Below are 24,901 nucleotides of genomic sequence, written 5' to 3' on the forward strand. Positions count from 1 at the left end.
ATAGAGATTCCCAAAGATGAGGATTTGCTGCTTTGTAATTGTGTAATTATAATTAGTAAATAGTTCATTAGTTCATTAATAGTTCATGATAATTAGTAAATAGTTCATTAGTTCATTAATAGTTCATGATAATTAGTAAATAGTTCAACAGTGAAATCCAGCTGGTTGGTTTGGAAGCCATATTTTCTTTAAAAAATTAGAGTAAACTAAATAAAAAATACAGTCATTTACAGGTGTAAATCTCCTAAGCCAAAATAAAAAACGCAAGTCCCTGCCCAGTGCTTAAAAAAATATTTGGCATGTTTTCTCCTTTATGCACCACCCCCTCCCCTCTCATTAATAACAAACAGTCCCTTAGTTTGATCATTAATTATAGTTACCTTTGTCGCTTTATTCGTTTCTTGATTTAAAAAAAAAATAAATGAGCACGGTTACATGCGCACAATAATCAGATAACTGGGAATAATCAGGTAATGGTAATAATCCGATTTGACACGTTTACGTGCACTTCAATAATCTGATAATCAGAAAAACCTGGTTTACATGATTCAGTCCTTCAGTTGGATTTCTCCTCAAGTACATGACATAAAACTCAAACTTCCTGTTACAGTAGGTACTCATATCCTTGAAAAACCTCGAAAAGTACGCAAGTCATATATTTGCAAAATAAAGCACTCATCATGCTGACAGCTTATATTCTTACAGTACTGTTTGTTTTTATCATTAACAAATACATGTGAGAGCATTCTAATGTGTAGTTTATCAATGTGGAGCCAATTTTACATACTTTGGGTAGATTCGGAGTAAAAGTACTGCAAAGTGCAATATACAAGTGTATTGTATATAAACTTGTCACACAAAGTGCATAACATATAAGTAAGATAAAATAAAAGTGACAATTTAAACACTGAGAATATAAAAATATATTATTTTATGTAAAATCTTTATCTGAAAGGAAACAAAAGCTGTCAGATTAACGTAGTGGAGTAGAAAGTACAATATTTCCCTCTAAAATGTAGTGGAGTGGGAGTATAAAATAGCAAAACCCGAAAGAAACCAGATTAAAGGGTATACATGCACCGAATAATCTGACTATTGGGGAAAAAGCTAGGTGTGTTTATCTGATTTCTCATAATCAGATAATGGCTTTTATCTGATAAAGCCTATCGGATTATGCTGTTTACGTGACCACTTGAATAATCAGGTAACTCCAGAAATCAGATAATGATCGGTTTATTAGTGTGCATGTAAACGCGCTCAATGACAAATTAAATGTTAGGGCATAATGACTACAGTTAAACCCACTTAAAGTTGCAAAAATCTGAAATCATTAGGCCAAATATAACTCTTCATTATGTCTACTCCATAAGATGCCCCCTAGTGGTTCCCTTTAATTTAAGTCTCTTGTATTTTATCAGCACTCCAAAGTATTTTTTAAGGTGGTTTTACAGAATAAAACTTTTCCCTCCTCCATTAAAACCCTCAGTAACCACCTGTATGGGAGTTGGTGTGAGTTAAGGACACGTGGGTGTAAATGTGAGTTTATTTTAGAGAACCTGTGTTAGTGGAGGTGGCTGTTGGGTGTTTTGTGTTGCTGCCGGGAGCCTTTTTCTCCGCACGGCTTCATTTTTGTCTAAATAAAACCGAAGGAAACTCGTCTTGACATGAAATTCGTAGCGGTCGGCTGCAGAAAGTGCTGCGAGTAATGAGCGTCTGGTCGAGGTGTCAAATAAGAGGATTACCTCGTTTGTGGGCTTTCAAAAGATAAGTGGATATCTGAGCACTCATTCGGCGGCGCCGTCTGAACCCCGACCTTTCACAGATGGAGGGGGGGCGGGGCCTCTGGGTGGACCCCCTCATCCTCCGCCTCCACCCTCCTCAGAGATGATCATCCGTCGGGGGAGCTGACATTTCCGCCGTCCGAGGAAAACAAACGTCAGCGTCATTCATATGGAAAATTTTATTCTAACCTTTCAGACTCCAGATGATCTTTTTGTAATCACCTCAGGAGGTCCGGCTCCTTCAATGGAGGCAGGAGTGTGGATCCGTCTAATCTGTCAGAATTAAATGAGATCCATCACAGATCTGGATAATGGCCCCTGCAGATTGTGTGCAAAAATCTGTATTAATAATTCAGCTGTTATTTTTATTATTCATGAGTGGGAGAGTGAGAGGAGAGCAGGGCGAGGAGCTCTGAGGCCTGTATGTAGATTCAGCCACTGCTTTAAAGGAGCAGACTGCTGTTTTTACTGTTTCTACTGCTGTGGAGCAGCAGCTGAACAGACCCAACGCATCCACACACACGGTCAGGGGAGAGACTTCATTTTGGCTTCATTTGTAAATCCAATCTGACGATCTACATGAAAATAAGAGAGCTGTTGTTCAAAGAAATGGAGACCTCTGTTTCTGTACGAATTAACAAACCATTAAGTTAATCACACATTTATTCCTCTCAGACCAGTTGAGCCACATACTCGGATGAAACGAGTATCAGGTACAGTATCGTACGTAACGTGTCAGTGTCTGTAGTTGTTCTAGCAAGTTGTGTTGTCTTGTTTTAGACAATGGAGGAAGATGATGTGAGTGGTGCGTTCAGAAACACTCATTGTGAGTGTGGGAGCGCACTCTGACACAAACTGGAGCGCTGATAAATTGGGAGCGCTGTCTGAATGTAGCGTTGGGTTATCCAGAGCAGCGCACTCTCAGAGTGGCAGAGCGCACTCTGGACACTCTGTCTGTGGAGACGGAGCAGCAGAGCGCCGAGCGGAGTGAATGTGTGATTAACTTAACCGTTGGTTCATTCATGTAGAAATATAACGCTCCGTTTCTTCCACCAACAGGGCTCTCATTTTAGTGTAGAGCGTCAGACTGAATTTACCAACGCACCATGTCAGGTCACTCACTCTCCGGGACCGCCAGTGTTACTTGAATAAGTAAACACTGACCAACGGGACCAGACTGGCCGACCCGTATGCTCTCACTCAGTGGATGGATGATGTCACAGGAAGCCAATCTTACAAAGGAGGACCACACTTGTTTGTTTTGCTATGGAAGCTAACGTTAGCTAATGTGCTAAAAAGTTAGCGTTCCAGAGAAATCCAATCTTCCTCTTAATCCCTCCCCAGTTTCTGATGAGGTGGACATGATAACCCTTAATACACATAACCTTATTCATCCCTACAACAGGAAATACTTTTTCCCTAACCTGATATGAAGTGTGCGCTGCACATGTGAGCATTTTTGATGATGGCCTCCGTCCAGTCCTTTGGTCTTATCACAGTGACGTCGGCCCTTAAAGGGTCCATTCAGTCTCTCTCTCAAATGACTAACTTTTGAGCGCTGCTTGGATGGAGACGGACATTATTTTGTGGCAGTGCGTCACTGTATTGCGCCGGCAAAGGGGCTAAAATTTGCGCATCCACCTGGGTGTCGTGTGATCCGTGACTACTGCGGACATTTGACCCGGTAATGAATGGGTCCGTGTCATTGGTTGGACAGCCCATTGGTTCGACATCCCATTAGTCCGACTGTCCGCGGTGCTGAATGGTTCGCGGCAGGCGTATTGTGCGCCGCGACCGGCTTGAGGCGGAGCAGGCTCACGGCTTATGAGTTTGTCACTTTTTCATTTTAACCCACACCATGATCTTTTCCTGACCCTAACCAAGTGGTTTTTGTGCCTAAACCTAACCAGACCTTAACCACAGGGCATCATGATGATTTCGGAACGGACTTAGGAACAACGGGTTTAATATGGTCGGAACAATAGGATGTCGAACCAATGGGCAGTTCCCGTAATGAATATCGATTTTAACCTTTCCCGTGAAATAAAAGCCCAGATGTTAGTGGGTTTTTTTGTCTGGTGGGGACAGGGCTTTAGTGGATGTACACTGATGGAGCAAACATACCCTGGGTGGTTGCACTGCTAAATACAGGACCAATTTCACTTAGACACAAAAACTAGAACAATAGGGTCCAGGTTTGAAAGAAAACCTTTAACTCCAGATTTTTAAGTTTATTTTATGTGCACAAAGCCACACAGGAACTCCTCAGCATGGTAGCATTTGCTTTGTTTTCCCCTGAGTGTAAAAGGATGAGACATGTTGTGTGTTTGTTCCCATAAATACCGACTGTATCTGTGGCGGACTCCGCCACTAACAGTAAAAACTATATTATAAATAGGTAATTACTAAATGTTCACTGCAGAAGAAAATACTGACCATAAAAAGGCCTTGTCTCCTCCCTCCTTGTCCCTTGGTCTCCTCATTTCCTCGAGACCTTGTCTCCTTCTCTGCATCTTGCCTGGTTAAAGGGGGGGGGGGCGGGGCTGGCGGTCTGTGTTGTCACTTTTTTTGTAGGATGCACTACTTTTACTTAATGAGAGGCCGGGGAGGAACACACAGACTCATTAGGATGGTGGCGACAGCGGGAAGTCGTTTTAGAAATCACCCGAGGACGGTTCCTACACCACCGCCGCTTTGTGGGAAAACACCGCCACGAGAACAATAACATCCGGTCTAATGAGCTGATTCCACCACAAACACTCGGCACAGAGCGGAGACAGAGGTGCAACCGATCTGATGTGCAAATGGACTGTTTGTCTGGCGGTGTTTGTGGAAACAGCTTGTCCTCTCCTGTCCTGTCCTGTCCAGTGGCGGTGAAGACGATGATGATGGTGGACAGTCGTGTGGTCGCGCCGCACACGCTCAGTGAGAGCTGACTCCACTGCTGAGACTCATTTGGTGATTTATCCTAACAGGCTCTTTGAAGGGCGCTGCCTTTGAGTAACGCTGCTTTTTATCTTATTGTCTTTGGGCAGACTCAGATCTCGGCTCTCTTCCTGTTTCCTTTATGAAGCCGAACATGAGAAGTTTCAGCCTAATTAAAACTTTCTTTCTACCGTACTTTCTGACTACAGGTGCACAGATGTTAAAGACTGTAGAGTGTTACTGACAAAGGCAGAGCTATCTGGGAATCCGGCCCTCAGATTAAAACCATCACACCTGAGCGCAGGCAGAGAGGGAGAGAGTCGGTGTTAACTCGGTTTTAATGCTTTCTGTTTAATCTGGGTGGCAGCAGCCTCTCACCTTCATCCGTCTCCTGTGAAGTTTCCCTTTTAAAATATTCAGAAAGTGAACCGAGGCAGGCACACGTCTGTGTTTAAACTTTAAAACCGGAGACTCTCAGCGAGATGTCAGCAAAACTCAAGTGAAAGGAGCCGCTCGCTTTGAGGCTCAGATTCATCGAGCCACATTTGAATTTTATGATTTAATGTTAAAAGAGGAAACGCTGTGATGGAAAATGTCACTTATTGACAGAGACTGGTGTGAGTGAGTGTGAGCTCTCTGGGAAACATTTGTTTCTGGGAGGAGACGCCATCTGTCGCAGGCAAACAGCAGAACTACTGATCACTCCTTTAAAGGACCATACCGCGCTTTTACCTCATTACACTGGTCTGAAATCACCAAAAGGTAACACAGTCAACATTTATGTTGAAGTCTCCTTCTTGATGTGTTCAAGGACACTTCAAGAACTGACACTATTTTTGTCAGAAAAGCAGCTCCAGAGGACAAACAACAAGCAGACGCAGTTCAAAGGATGAAGTGATTGGTTGTTAGCGTGTCCTTTTGTTTACAGATAATTTTCATGTCTTTCAGTCTTTTAAAAGTCAAAAGTTTAAAGCCACAGCTCCTGAACCAAAATATAAAACCCACCAAAATGTACCTCCACTTTTCAGATTGAATTCTTTTAGCTCTTGATCATAAACAAACCTGCAGAGACACGAAATATGACATGGATCAATAATCCATCACACACAACATTTCTTCTTCTGTCAAAGTCACTTTGGCGCTGCGTTCAAGGACAGTCCAAGAACTGACGCTGAGATGTCAGATCAGAATATCAAAGCTTCTTCTTGAAATCAAACCCAGAAGACAAACAATGAGAAAACCTGAAGACAGCAAAGTGACGTTAGTTGTTTCAGGCTTTTAAAAAAAAAAAAGCAGGTGATTCTTAAAGTGTGAGATGTCGGAGCACCCTTGAACACATCGTTTTCTTTCAAAAGTCAAATGTTTAAAGGGACAACTTGTCATCCAAATATAGGACAAAACAGAGCAGTTTGGATTTAGTTCACCGTATGAAGTAGCGTGAGGTTATTTAGCTTTAACCGGTCATCAGTAACAGCTGAATCCGTCCCGTCGACGTCATGTTAAGTGAACACAGACGCTGCAGACAAAGTTGTTAACAGCACTTAACTTAAAGATACAGTTATTTTCCTACGAAAAGTAACGCACCCAAATTTGTACATATCTCACATATTTTGAAAGGCTGCGATCACAGGACCAATGCACTGACAGAAGTTAACAAGGAAGCAGCCCAGAGTACTCATAAGGAGGCAGGTTGGGGCGGTGGATGGGTCACAAAAAAAAACAGACTTTTACCCAGGACTGTCGTGTGTTCGGATCCCGTGTGAACTTTGAGTGATTTTAAGGCACATCCTCACTATGTTTCTTTTCCTAAACCTAACCTCCTAAATATGTGAGTGTACATTAAGGAAGTAACATCATTTGTGGGGCGCAAATTCATAAGATATCATATGAACCGTTCAATGAGAAGGAAAGGCTCCTCCTCCTTGTACTGCTTCTAGTGGCATTTGCTGGAATCTACTGCGACTAAACGAAAAAAAAAACAATCACAGCCGAGGATTCTCTGACACAGCTTTCAATCATGTCAGTCACTGCTCGTGAACTCCAGTCAAACTGTGTTCATGGTCGAAATTCGATCTTAGAACCTTAGAATCGGCCACAGTCCGACGACCAGTTAGCTTTTTATTTATATGCAGATATCTGTTTATAGAGATCAGCCGAAATGACCAGCACACTGAAAAGAAAGTCTTGGCTCGGATACTTGCTGACTACACCAGAACCCCCCAAATATCTCCCCTGCCCCCAGAGGCTTATTTGTCTGTTTCCAGTCACAGTGAAGTGGAGCTGCTGTTCCAGCTGGACGAGGACATCTAACTGGCCTACTGTCCTTGTCCCAGTATACAAGCACGGGAGGGGAATCCATTTATTGAGCCAAGTATGTGCGACTCCTCTACGATAGGTGGAGATATGCCCCCTTTCAGCTTGTTAGTATTGGACCTTTTTCCTGTTGACCTATTACGTCACAGACCAAACAATGGACAAACAAGTTAGCTACGGTTAGCTAGCAGCTAACTGGTACCATGGTGGACAACTTTACAGCTCTGTACATTTGGTCCGTCCAAAAAGTCACGGCTCTGGATGTAGATTTCTCCATGTTGTTACCGGCTTCTTCTTCTCTTACACATTTAATGCTATTGGACTTCCGGGTCAAAGCCCGGGGCGGAAACTGTGGAGCATGCTCAGAGCGCCTCGGCCAGTTTGGGTCTGATTGACTGTATACATGCAGGAGTCACATGATCTGGGTGTGTTAGTCCCACTGTGACACATTCACTGCAGGACCATTTCACTCACACTGACATGTTTACAGGGATTTTAAAAGTCTGACACAATAAATCCATTTCCTCTGATGTCATGGAAACAGACTGACTGAAAGCTAATGTGTTCTGAGATTGGACGACCTGTGAGATTGGGTTGGTGGTTTTGTCGGAGCCACCTGTGTTTTGACACATAACTGTGATTGGTCAAGCTTCAACATGACAGGACCTTAAGGTGATCACCTGATCAGACGTCATGATCGTCTCATAGAAGAGGTTTGTATCTCGAGCTCTGAGGGGACAAATATCGTTTTGTTCTTCCGTTTCTGTTTTTCAGTTCCGTTGCATCTCTGTTATTTAGGTTTAATATGATCTTTGTGTTTGTTTTTAATACACAGGAGGATTATCTTCACACAGTGTAAATACAGGATCAGTTTTTAATCACAGTCTTAAAGTCAAACAGTTGAAACCTCTTTTTCTTACTTTCACTTTTTTATGGAATTCATCCACAGAGCTCCTTCCTCTTTCCTCAGATCCCCGGAGAGCTCTGTCCATCAGCCCGAGAAAGTACGACTGCCGTGTGGAGAGAATATAATAAAGTTTTGGAGAGATTGAGAGGCTTTGGTTTGGTTGGTGAGCCGCCATCGTCCACATGTGAGTGACGGAGGAGGCGGCGTGGATCGACAGAAGGAGCTGAGGGTCCTCGGGGACAACGCTGCCGATCAAACCAGGTGGAAAAGAAGGGTTTGAGAACCCCCTCTGCTCCAAACCCTCCCTCTCCTCCTCCTCCTCTTCCTCACGTCCTTTACTTCCTCCTCCATCTCTTTCTTAACTTTTTCTTCCTCCCCGACCTCAAAGAAGGACACGAGAGTTCATCAGCACCGAGGATTTATGAAATATAATGAGTCGAACAACAGAAAGGAACAAATAAATGAAAGTATATACCTACAATTATTATTTAAAAAAGATACAAAAATGTGTAAATAAATTAAAAGTAATGGGTTTATTCAAGTTAATTCTGAATATTGAGACATTAATAAAGAAATCTTGAGGGTGTAAAATTTAGTCTTTAAAATATAACAATTGTTAAAAACTAAAAATGATTCTCATAATGAAAAAATAATTATTTCGTTTAATGTGAGGTTCATTAGTGAAACAGGAAATATAGGAAGCAGCTTTTAAAGAAAATCTCTTCAAAAAAGATCTGCAAAATACACATATTTCAAAATTTAGATAAAATAAATAAATATCAAATTAGACATACTGCATAAACAGACTGAACTTATATGGGTTTGCTTTTTCAGGATTTCAAGGCCATGATGTCGTTTGTTTTTGGTACAGACCAAAAGCTGTTTGTTGACCAAAATGTGTTTATTGCTCAGATTATCAGTAACTGTCAATACTGATTGATCAATGCATTGAAGTATGTGCGAGCTGACAAAGATGTGACAGCAACAACAACCAAGAACGTCACGTGACGTCTGCACACTGAAAAATAAAGTGGTGTAAGGTAGTTACGACGGGCTCCACTGCACACTAGTTACTAGTTATAAGGTCCACACACACACACACACACACACACACCACTGACAACTGTTTATAAAAAAGCCAGATTAATATAATTTAGGGCGCTAACTTGCTAACTCTTTCCTCCTGTTGGTTTTTCTCTCATCTTTTCCTATTGCTGCTTTTCTGTTTAAAAGTCCCGACTGCTCACTGGACCTGCAGATGTGCTCAGCTCGTCAGTCTGACAGATTTTGTGCCTAAACTTGCTCCTGTATCGTATCGTCTGGTCACATGATCAAATAAAGACTTGACATTAGGCAACGTCAACATACATGTTACCAACAATCATCATTGCAGACCTGTATATGACTTTTTTACCGAAAGAGAAAGGAAAAGAAAGTCATTACGGAGATGGGTTTGCATTTTTGAGGGCACATTTAGCAAATGGCACCATTTTGATTTGTTTTTGTTTTTAATGATCACAGGTGTAGTTCTCATGTGGCAATCTGAATCATTCGGCTGTTACTGCTGACATCTGGATGATGTGGAAGTGTAGCACCCCCCTCTGGTTCCCCCTGGTTAACACTGTTAGCTTTGTCAGCACTGTTGCTGCTGTTAAGCTCTGTTTATGGAATTAACACCGTTAGCTGCTCAACATATGCTCATGTAACAGTTCATATAATATTGTACGAATTTGTGCCCCACAAATGACGTTATGTCCTTAATGTACAGTTAAGTAATTAATGTAAAGTTAGATTTAGGAACCATAAAATGTGACGTTTGTTGACTCAGACATTGATGTTCACTTGAATCAAGAGAAACTGCAGTAGCAGGAAGTAGAATCAAATGTTTTCAGATGATCCAGACTCAATGTTAACGCAGAGTTCTTTCTGTTTTGTGTTGATTGAAACACGTCTGCCGTCTGAGTATCTGCGGATATGCTAATGAACACATGCTCGCTGCATTTCTCTGATTGTTCTGAGCACAGAGAATGTTTGACGGGATGAGTCGTCACGTTAGCAAACCTTCAAACTCACAGCTGTCTGTCTGATTATCTGCAGCTCCTCCTCACCTGTCCACCAGGTGTCCTCAGAGTCACCTGACACTGCTCCTCCCTGCACACCTGTACATTTACTCTACTTTACGCTACTGTAGGTAAGTACAATTTTGAGGTACTTTGAGTATTTCCATTATCTCTTTCTACTTCTACTCCCCCACAGAACAAACAAACAGAAACAGATTTTTTTTTTATGACCCTGAGTAGAAATGTGAGGCCCCTGATTTGAAAAGGGAACTTTATGAATAATAGTTGAGAACCTCTCGGTGCGGTCAGACAGAAATCGTATACAGAAACTGAAGATTTAAATATTTTCACTCTGATTTTTACGAGTGTGTCTTGATAACGTGAGACTTCAGGGCTCGGTGATTGACTCGACAGTTTGTTGTCTGTTTCCTGTTGGATAAACGTGTTGTTGTACAGACCTGGGCTGATCTCAGTTCAGGCTTTGAGTCGTCAGCTATGTGCTTCCTGACTCTTTAGTATTCTTCTGAGTGTCTCTGGATGAAAGAGACAGAGTCAGAATCACACATCCAGCTCCTCAAAGCTCTGAACTTCTTCTTTTTATTTCTTTTTGTCTTTAATTCCCACTGTGGTGAAACTGGACGACCTGAATACAAATGTCACCGCTGTGTTTTTGTCCCTGTGTGGTCTGATGACAGACAGCGACACTTTTATAAATGTTTGGACAGTTGAGGAGGAAGTACTCAGATCCTTTACTTCAGTAAAAGTACTGATACCCCACTGTGAAAATACTCCACTAAAGGTAAAAGTCCTGCATTGACAATGTTACTTAAAGGGGCTCTGTGTGAAATTCAGAGTGTATGAGTTGTCTGCACATAGTTCTCAACATGGAGGTGGCTGAGCTGGCAGCTAAAAGTGTTAACTCCATAAACGGTGCTAAACAACAGCAACAGTGCGGACAGAGCTAACGGTGTTAACCAGAGGGTGGGTGCTACGCTTTCACTTCAACACTGTCCCAATGTCAGCAGTAACCACCATATGAGCATAGTGCAGACAGGCAGTGATGTCTTTGTGTGAACCCAATTACATAAGACTACAAGCTACAGAGGTGCGCTCACATCACAGTTGGATCAGTATTGAAAGAAGTTAGACTGTAATGCTTTGACATAGCTTGTACCCTCTGTAGTTGAGGTAAATAAAAGCCTGGTACCCTCTGTAGTTGAGGTAAATAAAGGCCTGGTACACTCTGTAGTTGAGGTATATAAAGGCCTGGTACCCTCTGTAGTTGAGGTCAATAAAGGCCTGGTACCCTCTGTAGCTGAGGTCAATAAAGGCCTGGTACCCTCTGTGGTCGAGGTAAATAAAAGCCTGGTACACTCTGTAGTCGAGGTAAATAAAAGCCTGGTACCCTCTGTAGTTGAGGTAAATAAAAGCCTGGTACCCTCTATAGTCGAGGTAAATAAAAGCCTGGTACCCTCTGTAGTCGAGGTAAATAAAGGCCTGGTACCCTCTGTAGTTGAGGTAAATAAAAGCCTGGTACCCTCTATAGTTGAGGTAAATAAAAGCCTGGTACCCTCTGTAGTTGAGGTAAATAAAGGCCTGGTACCCTCTGCAGTTGAGGTCTATAAAGGCCTGGTACCCTCTGTAGTTGAGGTATATAAAGGCCTGGTACCCTCTGTAGTTGAGGTCAATAAAGGCCTGGTACACTCTGTAGTTAAGGTCAATAAATGCCTGGTACCCTCTGCAGTTGAGGTCAATAAAGGCCTGGTACACTCTGTAGTTGAGGTCAATAAAGGCCTGGTACACTCTGTAGTTGAGGTCAATAAAGGCCTGGTACCCTCTGCAGTTGAGGTCAATAAAGGCCTTGTACACTCTGTAGTTGAGGTCAATAAAGGCCTGGTACCCTCTGTAGTTGAGGTCAATAAAGGCCTGGTACCCTCTGCAGTTGAGGTCAATAAAGGCCTGGTATCCTCTGTAGTTGAGGTCAATAAAGCCCTGGTACCCTCTGTAGTTGAGGTCAATAAAGCCCTGGTACCCTCTGTAGTTGAGGTCAATAAAGGCCTGGTACCCTCTGTAGCTGAGGTCAATAAAGGCCTGGTACACTCTGTAGTTGAGGTAAATAAAGGCCTGGTACCCTCTGTAGTTGAGGTCAATAAAGGCCTGGTACCCTCTGTAGTTGAGGTCTATAAAGGCCTGGTACCCTCTGTAGTTGAGGTCAATAAAGGCCTGGTACCCTCTGTAGTTGAGGTCAATAAAGGCCTGGTACCTTCTGTAGTTGAGGTCAATAAAGGCCTGGTACCCTCTGTAGTTGAGGTCAATAAAGGCCTGGTATCCTCTGTAGTTGAGGTAAATAAAGCCCTGGTACCCTCTGTAGTTGAGGTCAATAAAGGCCTGGTACCCTCTGTAGTTGAGGTCAATAAAGGCCTGGTACGCTCTGTAGTTGAGGTAAATAAAGGTCTTTGGTACTTTAAGTGAGTTAATGGTTTTGTCACTTTCCACCACAGGGATCCAGACACTGAAGTAATCAACTCTCAAACCATTAAGTCAGAATGTCCAGATGAATACTTACAGCTCTGTCCAAAGACAAATACCTAATATCTGCCCAAACGTCATGAGTCACTAAAGGGTTTCTTAATGTTCACCAGTCAAACTGCAGTAAATGGTTCCCAGTAATAGAAAAGGAAAAGTTGCAGTAGTTTGATGCATGCGACTGTCACAATGGTCTGAGTAGTTAGCGTGTCACAGTGACTGTAAATAGCTAGTGTTAACATAACACGTCTGATGTGTATGAGCAGAAACAAATCTTACAACATGCACTGCAGAGTTTCACACTTTTAATTGGGCTTTCTACATCTCAGTGTGAACCAAGTGAACCTCTGACTCTGGGAAAATCCAGATATAGATGAGACTAATCACACAGCCTGTGTTTAGAGACTGTTTCCTCTCCTGGCTCAATGAAAGGGTTCATATTTATCTGACAGGGGCTCTTCTTCTTGCCGTGTGTCCTTTGTCCGTCCCCGTCCAGCGGTGAGTTTTATTTTAATCCTCCTCTCTAAAAAGACCATTAGCAGCTGCTCTTTGTTGGAGCCGAACTGACGCTGAATGTGTCGGACTGGGAGGAAACATGAATTAAACATCCGTGAGAGACGAAGAATTATGAGCAGTGTCCGGTCTAATAAGGCTGAGCATTAACACCACTGTGTCTCCACTCTGAGTGACACAGAGACGTCTCAGTGTGACGTTTCCTCTCAGAGGGAGGAAAATGAATCAAACGTTCATGAATTAAACACAGCGGTGAGAGAAGAGCGATCCTCCCTCTGTCATTAGTGCTCTTTTATTATGTTAGGGTCGTCCAAGTAGGCTGGAGGCGCTAAATCATAGGAGCATCGACACACTGGTGTTTGTGTCCAAGAATAAACAAGGAGACAATTACATTATTTATGGTAAAAAAAAAACTGCTTCCAACTCATTTATCATCTTTAGCTGCTCAAAGTCCCAAAGCATTATGTTCATATACTGACGGTGCTGAGTCACATCGGATACTAGAGTTCAGCACCAAACAGGATGGTAACGTGGAGTTTCTTATTCAGATCTTTACCTAAAGTTTACTGTATGCATGTTAGCATGTGAAGATATTATGGAAATCAAGAACTTTAAAAATATTACTACTGAATGTTGAAACATTTACAACACAGCTGATCAAAATCTGGGTTTTTGTAGTGTTAAATCGAAGATCATCCAGACGGTAAGACGATAACCTGTCCTCATTCACAGGTCATCACATATAGATGTTTTGTCACGCCTCTCGACCTCTGATATCGACGCCAAAGGCTCCCGTTAGTGTCTGAATGAGACACACTGGCCTGCAACAAAGTCCAATACAACCCATCTGCTGCAATATGAGACGCTCAAATTGACTGACATAGTATAACAATGATAGAGTCTGCAAATGCAATAAAAAATTATTGGTGGCGTCAGTGGATAATGCTTAAAATAAAGTATTTTTTCAGCATAAAAAATTATGTTGGTCTCAATAACATATTTTAGTCAGTTGACAACTTATTTTAAGAAGGATGGAATTAAAATAAATAAGTTAGAATATCTTGAATAAAATAGTTTGACCACTAAATATCAACATGACTTTTGGATAAATATTAAGTTGGTCCAAATGAATTGAGTTTTTTTAGGTCAAAGCAAATCATGATGGTTTTACTAAACTAATTGATTTTACAGATTTTAAATGATTCACAGGATTTACTTAATGATGCCAGAGCTGGAACTACTTATAAAGATTTGTGCAAATTGTTACCTTCATTTTTTGAGTTGAAGTGGTAGATTGTTTTTTGAGTTTGGAGGAGGTCGGGGTGGAGGAGGAGGATGGACGGGCCAAACAAACACAGGACTTTAACCCAGGAAACAGTGTTTGTGTCTTCTGTGAAACAAAAAGTCAACGTCGAGGTTTTTTTATTTTTTTTAACTATGTAGTCACGTGACATTACGTAGGGGCGGCAGTAGCTCAGTCCATGGGGACTTGGGTTGGGAACCGGAGGGTCGCCTGTTCGAGTCCCCATCCAGACCAAAATATGGAGTGTGGACTGGTGGCTGGAGAGGTGCCAGTTCACCTCCTGGTCCTGTTTGTGCATGTGTGTGTCTTTCAGACCTGTGTGTAATTGACAAGCAAGAGTGAAGACATTGAATATCCCCTCAGGAGGATTAATAAAGGAAATAAACTTAACTACATATTTATGTCAGAAAAGTAACATAACAAAGGTACTTTCTTAACCCATACAGTGATATTTTTCCTTAATCCTAACCAAGTAGTTTTGATTCTGAAACCTGACCGGAGGTTATTATGCCTTGACGTCTGTACATCCGTCAGTCTGTCAGTCCGACCCATCCTTGTGAACACTATATCTCAAGAACACACTGAGGGAGTTTCTTCTAATTTGGCACAAACGTCCACTTGGACTCAACAGTGAACTGATTAGATTTCGGTGGTGAAAGGTCAAGGTCACTGTGACCTTGTCTGTCTCATTTTTGCAAATGCGATATCTCAAGAAGACCTTAAGGGAATTTCTTTAAATTTGACATTTAACTACATAGTCATGAGATGTTACATAGTTAACTATGTCAGTTAAGTAGCGTAACAAAGGTACTTTATTTAACCCATACAGTGATATTTCTCCTTAAACCTAACCAAGTAGTTTTGATTCTGAAACCTGGCCTGAGTTTATTATGGCTCCTGCTGGTGATTGCCCTGGACAGAGGCATTATGTTTTTGGGTTGTCCATCTGTCCGTCCCATTCTTTTGAACACAATATCTCAAGAACACCTCAGGGAATCTCTTCAGATTTGCCACGTCCATCCCATTTTTGAAAATGTGATATCTCAAGAACGCCTTGAGGGGAATTTTTTTTAACTGTCCAGTTAGACTCAAGGATGAATTTGGGTGGGCAAAGGTCAAGGTCAAGGTGCAATTTCTCAAGAATGCCTCAAAGGAATTTCTTCAAATTTGGCACAAACGTCCACGTGGACTCAACAATGAACTGATTAGAATTTGGTGGTCAAAGGTCAAAGGTCACTGTGACCTGACAAAACATGTTTTTCAGCCATAACGCAAGAATTCAGACACTAATTATGAGAAAATGTTACACATGTATTTTCTATAATTTGATTTTATTTATCATTACTTTATCCCAGAAGGTCCCACTAAGATACAAGACCTCGTCTTCAAGGGAGATCTGGTCGAGACAGCGGCACAATCAGTTACAACAGTAGAAATAAAAACTGTGTCACATTTTAAAATACATACGATACATTAAGCAACACAAGGGGAAAATAGTGAGAGAGGAGGGACATACAGGCCGAACAAATGATGTCCGCAGTCCGCCAAGGCCAAAGACCATACAGAGCAGCAACATGTTTCCTTCAAGGCAGTTTTTAAAAGACCTTTAAAAATGTTCAGGGTAACAACATACTATTATAAAATCATGAAGTGATGGCATTTTATATCAATAAGGTCAAAGGTCAGCTTGACTAAGCAGAAACTGTGACCAGAGGTGAGATGCATAATTTTGTGATTTGTTTATACTTATTTTTATAACTTTACTGGTTTATAATTTCATTATTTTGGTTACACATGGCGGCAGTTTTCTGTCTGTCCGTCCAGGATGAGGGATCCTGCAGTTTTGAGGGTCGTAAAGGACGGAGCGTGTCGTGTGCTGCACAGATTGTAAAGACCTCTGAGGCAAATTAGTGATTTGTGATATTAGACTGTGAATAAAACTGACTGGACTTTATGACCAGTCCTGTTGGAAAGTTTCCCTGAGATGTTCTGCTGTGAGCAGAGGAGAGTCCTGGAAACCTTTTATCCCAAAAAATGTAAAACATTTCTATTGAAGCCAAATATTAGTTCCACATTTGAGTATTATGGCCTGTTTATCAGTCACATATTCACACTGTCAGGCTCTCAGACATGCTCTGAACATAATCTTATGGAAAAAAGACAAAGGAAGTTGGATTGTATAATTCATTTTTTTTTCTGACGCTGCATTGTGACATTTCAAAATAATTATTTTATTATTATTATAATTATTTAAATTCCTCTCACATTAACGTCACTAAAAGAGTTTGATGTTATAATAAATAATTGGGCAAAATGTACTTAACCCTGCGTAGGGTCGCAGTGATATACCGGTATTAAAGTATACAGTGATATTAAAACCGACATATTTTAAGGTTTTTTTAAACCTTAAAATATTCTAAATAAGAAGACAGTATGAACCTTATCAATCTATTAAAACCGACAGTTATTGTATCGTGTATATCTGTGATATTGAAAAAAAACAACAACTGGACAAAAAATCTCAACATTATTAAGATTATTTTCTCAGGGGAGACTTTTAACGTTTGTTAAAAATGGTTTCAGGTTTAAATAAAGTAATAAAACATTCGTTCAACCAAAACTAACCACTAATTCCTCTAAGGCTCATTCTGACTGATGATAATAATTTGTGATATCAACACATCCTCACTGTGACCTCGTCACATGTCCACGTGTGGTCATGGACTTTCCACGTCCACATATGGCGTCCAAGGTACCCTGGGTGTGTTGGTTGTTGACGTTCTGGGACGCAGTGTCAACTTCAGCCTGTTACATGCATTGTCTGTTTTCAAAATACACTTCTGTTTTCACAGGAAATGTACAGTTTGCATACAGTCTCTTTCAAAATAAAAGCACTACGTCGGTACAAGACCACCAACTGATGTTTTTTTCCTTCAACAACACACACGTGGTTGGGTTTAGGAAAAAGAACAGGGTTTGGCTTTACAATCTCACAGGAAGTGAACACCGGCCTCCTGGGTGAAAGTTGGTGGTTGTTGGACAATCCACCACCCTCCTGCCCGCCCCACTCAGATTTTAGCCGCCTTAACTTTCGACACCACCAGACTCTGTTAAACAATAACAGCAATTGACCGCGTATAATGCCGACATGAAAGGACGGCTTTTTCGTGTCTGACATCAGAGGTCAATGACCAAACGCAAGTTTTCAACAACTTTGGAGTGAGACTGGGTTGGTAATACAGTGATGCCATGACACCACAGTATTTTCTGAGACGGTGATCGTAATGTGAAAATCTCAAACTGTTGTAACCCTAACTCTGAGTAAGTGATGTCCTTTTTAGTTATTGTTTAATTGGTCCTAAATTTATTTTTGTGTGGCATAAAAAAACTCTTAAATCTAATTACCTTAACATGTAGGAACCCTGTAAACATCCATTTAAATGGAAATGTCTGTAAATCTATACTGCTACTGTGGACGTCATGTTGTTCATAAAATCTCTCGTCTGTCGTCTGGAAGCAAAACAGTGTTTTCAGAGCAGTAATTATTAATTTGAGGTAATTAAGTAATTTGAGGCCATAAATTAGTAAATTAGGGCAACAAATATTGACAGCTGTAATTAGCAGTAAAATGAATGTGGTGTAATTCGTCTAATATTTGACACTTAACAGGCTGCATATGTTGTGAAACACACACACACACACACACACACATTCACAAACATGTTCCTGCTCTGAAACATCACTCTGCTCTTCATGTCAGAGAAGATCTGAAGAGGAGCGAGGTCACAGGAAGACGTCCTCATTAAGTCTCTTTAACTGTGTTCACATTTCTCCTCTTACAGATGGAACACAAGTCATATTTATATATACAGTAAATATACAGCAGAGACATGTTGAGCAGGTCGTGGCTTCAGCAGAGCAGCAGTGAGACGATGTGATGGAGGACAGAGCGATTATTCACACTGAGGAGTCAACATTAGTATTCTGAATCAAGTAACAGTATTCTGAATCAAGAGTAACGAGGTCGAACTGAAGTCATGAACGTTACGTTTGATTACAGAAGATTCAGACTGATTTATGTTGGAAATATTTTGACGCTTCATCAGACACAAAGGTGATGTTAGAGGGAGAGTTTCCTTCTGACGTTGGGTTGTGTGAGGTGCGGACGGAAATTTGAAACGTTTTGGTTGACGAAAATTTGGGATGTTTTTGTCTATGAAATTTTAAAATGTTTTAGTTGACAAAAATTCAAGATGTTTTAGTTGAGAGTCCCAGAAACTGCAACAGTTATATCAATCAATCAATCAATCAATTTTATTTATAAAGCCCAATATCACAAATCACAATTTGCCTCACAGGGTTTTACATCATACGACACTCCTCTGTCCTTATGACCCTCGCAGCTGATATCTGAAACTGTGAAAAATCGTACTGATACAAAACAAAATGTTCAAATTTATAATGGAATAACACTGAATCGTATGAACAGCACATTTTGTGATGTCATAAAAATATTTTAGCATCACCACCTTTACATTAAAAGGACAAAAAAAATTAATTTAAACCTTTTTGAATTTTTATTTTTCATATGTATGGTTGAGCAGAATGTTTTAAACCAATGGAAGCATCAATGCATCAGTAATTATAATCTAATAATGTATATTGTTCTGTATGATGAGTGTGATCAGTGTGTGACTCTCTGTGCATCATGTGGTGGGTTCCCTTCCTGCGCTGTGGACTGTGCAGCAGCTCTGAAACAAACCCTGCAGGACGCTGAGCGCTGATCTCATGATGTGTTGTGATGTGAGATAAAAGCCACATGCAGCTGCTCCTCACTCCTCACTCCTCACCTCCTCACTCCTCACTCCTCACTCCTCACCTCCTCACTCCTCACTCCTCACCTCCTCACTCCTCACCTCCTCACTCCTCACTCCTCACTCCTCACCTCCTCACTCCTCACTCCTCACCTCCTCACTCCTCACTCCTCATCTCCTCACCTCCTTTTATTTTTTATATCAGGCAGCAGAACCAGGTGAAATCATCATCAGCTAATTCTTCTTCTCCTGTTTTAAGATGATCAGATTTTAGGAGTCAGAATGAGCGAGAGGTTCAGATGGACATTTTTCAGCAGCTGTCTTTGTTTTTGTTTTTTTCCTGTTTGAGTGACGGACAGGAAGTCCTCTCCTCTCTCCTCTCTGTCTCTGTCTCTGTCAGTTCATGTGGGCCTCAGCATCTGTGTCATCATTAGTATCATAACCCCTGTAAATATGCATCTTCCTCCAGTGTTTCTCTCTGACTGATCACATACATTATGGATGCTCTCCCAGCCTCCCCTCTTCCTCCTCCTCCTCCTCCTCCTCCTCCTCCTCCTCCTCCTCCTCCTCTTCTCTTTCACAACCTTTTATGACAAATGCAGGTTTTTTTCTCGGTTTCCTCCCACAGTCGAATCACGATGCTTCACTGCCATCAAGTGGCTGCAGATTAAAGACTCTCTGTGTCTTCACTCATGTTGTGCAGCCATGTTTCATTCAAACACAACTGGTTCAACTTCCAGCAGAGAGCCATCATCACATGTCACATAATGTAAAGCTGCAGATTTTTGTTTGTGTTGACATCCTGTACTTTACGTACTTCTGCTCTGAGTAAAAGCAGCAACAGGAAAAATATAGAAATACTCAGTTACACAAAGTATACAAAAGTAAAAGAAGAAAAAGGAAGAAGTGCTCAATAAACAGGATGGTCCAACATGCAGTGTTTGCAGTGTTTGCAGTGCAGAAAAAAAGTACAATATTCCCCTCCAGCAGAGTGAAGGTATAACGCATCATCAAGTTGACGTCCAAGGTACCCTGGGTGTGTTGGTTGTTGACGTTCTGGGACGCCGTGTCAACTTCAGCCTGTTACATGCATTGTCTGTTTTCAAAATACACTTCTGTTTTCACAGGAAATGTACAGTTTGCATACAGTCTCTTTCAAAATAAAAGCACTACGTTGTTTCCTTCAACAACACACACACGGACACGAACACCACTCTCTCGGGTGAAAGTCGGTGGTTGTTGGACCCATCCACCACACCCTCCGCCCGCTTCACTGGGACTTTCACCGCCTTAACTTTCGTCCTTGTCCTGCTGTGTTTCCCCCGATGCCTCCGGGTGGCGTTAAACTGTAACATCAACTGGCCACATATCATGCTAACGTTAAAGGATGCCTTTTTTTGTTGGTTTCTGATGCCACTAGCCTGCCGTTGCCAGACCCAGTTCGCAAAACACGAATGGGTCTGGAGTGTACATTTCCTCTATTCCCGAGGGGCGGTATCAACAGCTGTCACTCAAAGTGCCCCTTCACACAATTGCAAAGATGAAAACCAATCACAGTAAACAAACGTGTGACGTAGAGCACAACGCCGCTGTAAACAGACCAGCGAGCTGCCGCGGAGATGAGCTGTGATGGGAAAGAGTGTTGCCATCTTTGTGGATTTCCTCCTCACTGTGGACTCCGAGTTGCATGGCTGTGATTCCCAGCTTGGTCACTTCCCTGACCTGCTCCTCCATGAGAGCAACTAGCGGAGAAACAACAATAGCCACTGGGTTTTCACTGAGTCCCATCTTTTTCCTGATCAACGGAGCCAGTTGGTAAATTAAACTTTGACCAAACCCTGTAGGAAGGACGGCAAACACATCCTTTTGTTCAATAAAAGCTTTCAGTGCAGCCGTTTGCTCTGCTTTTGTTGAAAATGTACATTCCAGTTGGTTCAACACATTTACCATCGCAGTGAATGTCTGCATGAATGTCTCTATGTAGAGTCAGTGTTTGGTTTGTCTGCTCTGGGCTACTGTAGAAACATGGCGGTACATTTTCTGACAGAGAGCTCCAAGAACAAGTCCTAAAACCCTGACATGAGTTAGCGTGTTAGCGCTCTTTGTTCCCTCGTCTTGAAGTCAGTGGGTTTTTTGGTTAGCTGGGTGAAATAAGGTCTGAAGTGACGTCACACTTTGTTCTATTGTTTGTTCAAAAACTTTATTTCCTGCGTTCTGTTTAAATGTTACGCACCAGGTGTTCCCTTGCTGCATCAGATTACACTGGAAAGGTCTTGAATTCTGTCAGAATGAAAGTTGTCTAATGTTTTCACTGAGGGTGCACAAATACACATGTTCCTAATACTGAGGGGGACGTGTCCCCTGTGCACTGCTGAGGTGCCCCTGAGCAAGGCGCCGAATCCCCAACTGCTGATATTCGGCCATGTCTCTGTGTGTCTGTGTGTGTCTGTGTGTCTCTGTGTGTCTGTGTGTCTGTGTGTGTCTGTGTGTGTCTGTGTGTCTGTGTGTCTCTGTGTGTCTGTGTGTCTGTGTGTGTCTCTGTGTGTCTTTGGTAGTTTCCTCTGTAAATAAACGTTTTAGTTTCATCAGTATTGACGATGACCTCCATCTTCCTCACCTCCATCTTCCTCACCTCCATCTTCCTCATCTCCATCTTCCTCATCTCCATCTTCCTCATCTCCATCTTCCTCACCTCCATCTTCCTCACCTGTGACTCGTCACCTCTCAGCTCCCATCATGCACCTGTGCACAGAGCATTAGAATATGAATCCAGGCTACTTCATTTGTTTTTTCCTCTTCCTGCGCGGCTGTAAACATAAATCATGGCGAGCGGCGCCCGGAGCTCATATAAATGTCAGGACAGACAGCGCAGCTCATAAACCTCTAATTTGATCTTTATTCATCGGGGACGCGGCGTGAATCAGAGCTCACCTAGTAAATCATCATTTTCTGCTTTCTGTCAACACAGCTGAGGGACGGCGCCCAGACACATCATCCATCTGCCTGTGGAAGCCCCGCCCCCTGCTGCTCGTTAGCACGCTCCACTCCTGATTGGACGGTTCTACAGACTCGTTAGGTACGACGGTTCAGAGACACTCAGCTCGTTAATTACCACCATGACCTCGTCTGACGGACGTTATTAAATATTATTGATGATTTGATTTTATTATTCTGTCTTTAATTCAACAGCTGGTGACAGGAAGTGACATCACTGCAGCTTCCTCCTCCTCTTCCTCCCCACCTTTCTCTCCTTACTGTACACCTGATCTCTTCCTCTTCACCTCCTCCTCTCTTTCTTTCTCTCCATCTTTTTCTCCTCACTTTGTTCATTTCTTTCTATAGTCCAAACTCATGTCTCATCATCTCTCATCTTCCTCCCTATTTTCCTCTCCTCTTACTTTACATCTCTTCCTCCTCCTCCTCCTCCTCCTCCTCCTCTCTTTATTTGTCTACATATTTTTCTCCTGATCATACTTATTTGTCCTCCTCATCCAGCCTTGTGTCTCAGCATCTCTCTCCTGTTCCTCCCCACCTTCCTCTCCCCCACTTTACATCTTCCTCACCTCCTCCTTCACCTCCTCCTCGTCTCTTTCTTTCTCTCCATCTTTTTTATCTCAACTTGTTCCTCCTCTCATCCAGCCTTGTGTCTCATCTTTCTTTTGTCTCACTGTACATCTGTCTTTCCTCCTCCCCCACCTCCCTCCTCCTTCTCCTCCACCTCCCTCCTCTTTCTTCCTCCCCTTTTCTCTCCATCTTTTTCTCCTCTGTTCATTTCTTTCTGTAGTCCAACCTCATGTCTCATCATCTCTCTCACCTTCCTTCCTATTTTCCTCTCCTCTTACTTTACATCTCTTCCTCTACACCTCCTCCTTCTCCTCTCTTTATTTGTCTCCTTATCTTTTTTATTTCTCCCTCTGCTGTCCATCATCTTTTCTTCTCTCCTCTTACTTTACATCTTCCTCTACACCTCCTCCTCCTCTTTCTTTCTCTCCATCTTTTCCTCCGCAACTTGTTCATTTCTCTCCCTCCCATCATCCTCTATTCTTCTCTTTCTCTCCTCTTATTTTAAATTTCTCTTTCCTCCTCCTCCTCTCTAACACCTCCTCCTCCTCCTCCTCCTGTCTTCTTCTCCTCCTCCGTCTGAAGGGTTAACAGCTGCAGCTGATGGAGCTTCGCTGACATCTGCTGGTTAACAGACAGAACTGCAGCTGAACTGAGATCAACAGGAAATAAAAACACAAACATCACTTTAACGTATTTCATCTTTAATTAGATACATAAATTAATAAAGTTTAAATAATTAATCGTAAATTATTCACCGTGAACGTGACACCACCTGAACACGAGGAGCAGGGAGACACTCAGCCGTCAGTTATCTCTCTCCACAGTCACATGCAGCACCTGTGCGTTATATTTTCTGTCAGTTTTGTTTCCTTAAGTGTTTCCTAAGTCTTCTCCTCACTGCTGGAATATAACTTTAGGTGGATTAATACTGAACCTCTTTAGTAATTTTTTAAATTCGGTTTATTTGTTGTCTTAAAACAAAATAATTGTAAGAGAAGGCAGCTTTATTTGTACAGCACATATATACAGCAGGGCAATAAAATATAAAACATAATAAATTTACAATAAAGGAGTGAAAAGAAAAATATATAAAAGGTAAAATTAATTAATAAATGATTTACAATTTTAAAAAGTCACCATTAAAACAGCAAAAGTGCAGAACAAGACGTGAAAAGATAAAAACGTTTATTGCAAATGATTTAAGATGGAGTTTAAACTCAGTCTGCCGTCACTGCAGGGCGGAGCAGGCAGGGGAGACAAGACGCTGCTTCAGCAGGACTTGAAGGGGAACTGCACTCAGTTTCAAAACTCATGCATGTGATTTCCTACGGTCTAAAACAGCCCAAACACATGAACAACTCTCCTCTTTCCAAAAACTAGAGTGCTGAAACTCAAATTAGTGATGTCATAAAGTGTGGAGCTGCTCCACAGAGAAAACATGGTGAGAGAGCAGCCAGGAGAACGTTCAGAGTATATGGGAACATCTTCTGAGAGAAAACTTGATGACATCACACGTCCTTCCTCCTCTGGTTTCTGGCTTTGACAGAGAGTCGCTCATGAACACTGATATTGATTGAACTTTCCTCGGCCACGGAAATGACATATTGGAACTGTTCATTTTAAGTGGCGTTCCCCTTTAAGGTCGTTAAAACAGTCCTCAGTGAAGACCACAGCAACCCTGTGAAGAGATGAACACATAAAGTTCAGCAGCAGTCACCAGCAGAACATACTGGCATCAGTGGCCTATTGTAGGTATGACATTATGACAGGCCTCAGTGCAGGCTATTGTGCATATCATCTCATCACATGATCAAACAGAGACATGACATTGGGCAACATCAGCATACACAGAGCAAGCATGACTGAGGGGTGCACGACAGTATCGGCACATCATCGGTGTTGATATCGGCTTTAAAATGAATCATCCGAATCGGTCAACGTGTTTTTTCTTATTTAGCACAATGAATGAATGTTACAGACACTGAACAGTGTGTCATGTCTCCACCTGCTGGAGGGCCGTCACCATCACAGTCTGTGAGTATAATCTGATGTTAATTCATCTACAGAAGAGACTCGATGATGATCACTGACATTAGGTGGCGAAAAAAGTGGACGTATCGCTATCAGTCCTGGTTATTAGCCAAATAAGGTGTTACATATCGGATATTGGTAAAAAATCAAATATCATGCATCCC

Source organism: Epinephelus moara, chromosome 4 (genome assembly GCF_006386435.1).
Source record: "Epinephelus moara isolate mb chromosome 4, YSFRI_EMoa_1.0, whole genome shotgun sequence".
Classification (NCBI taxonomy): Eukaryota; Metazoa; Chordata; class Actinopteri; order Perciformes; family Serranidae; genus Epinephelus; species Epinephelus moara.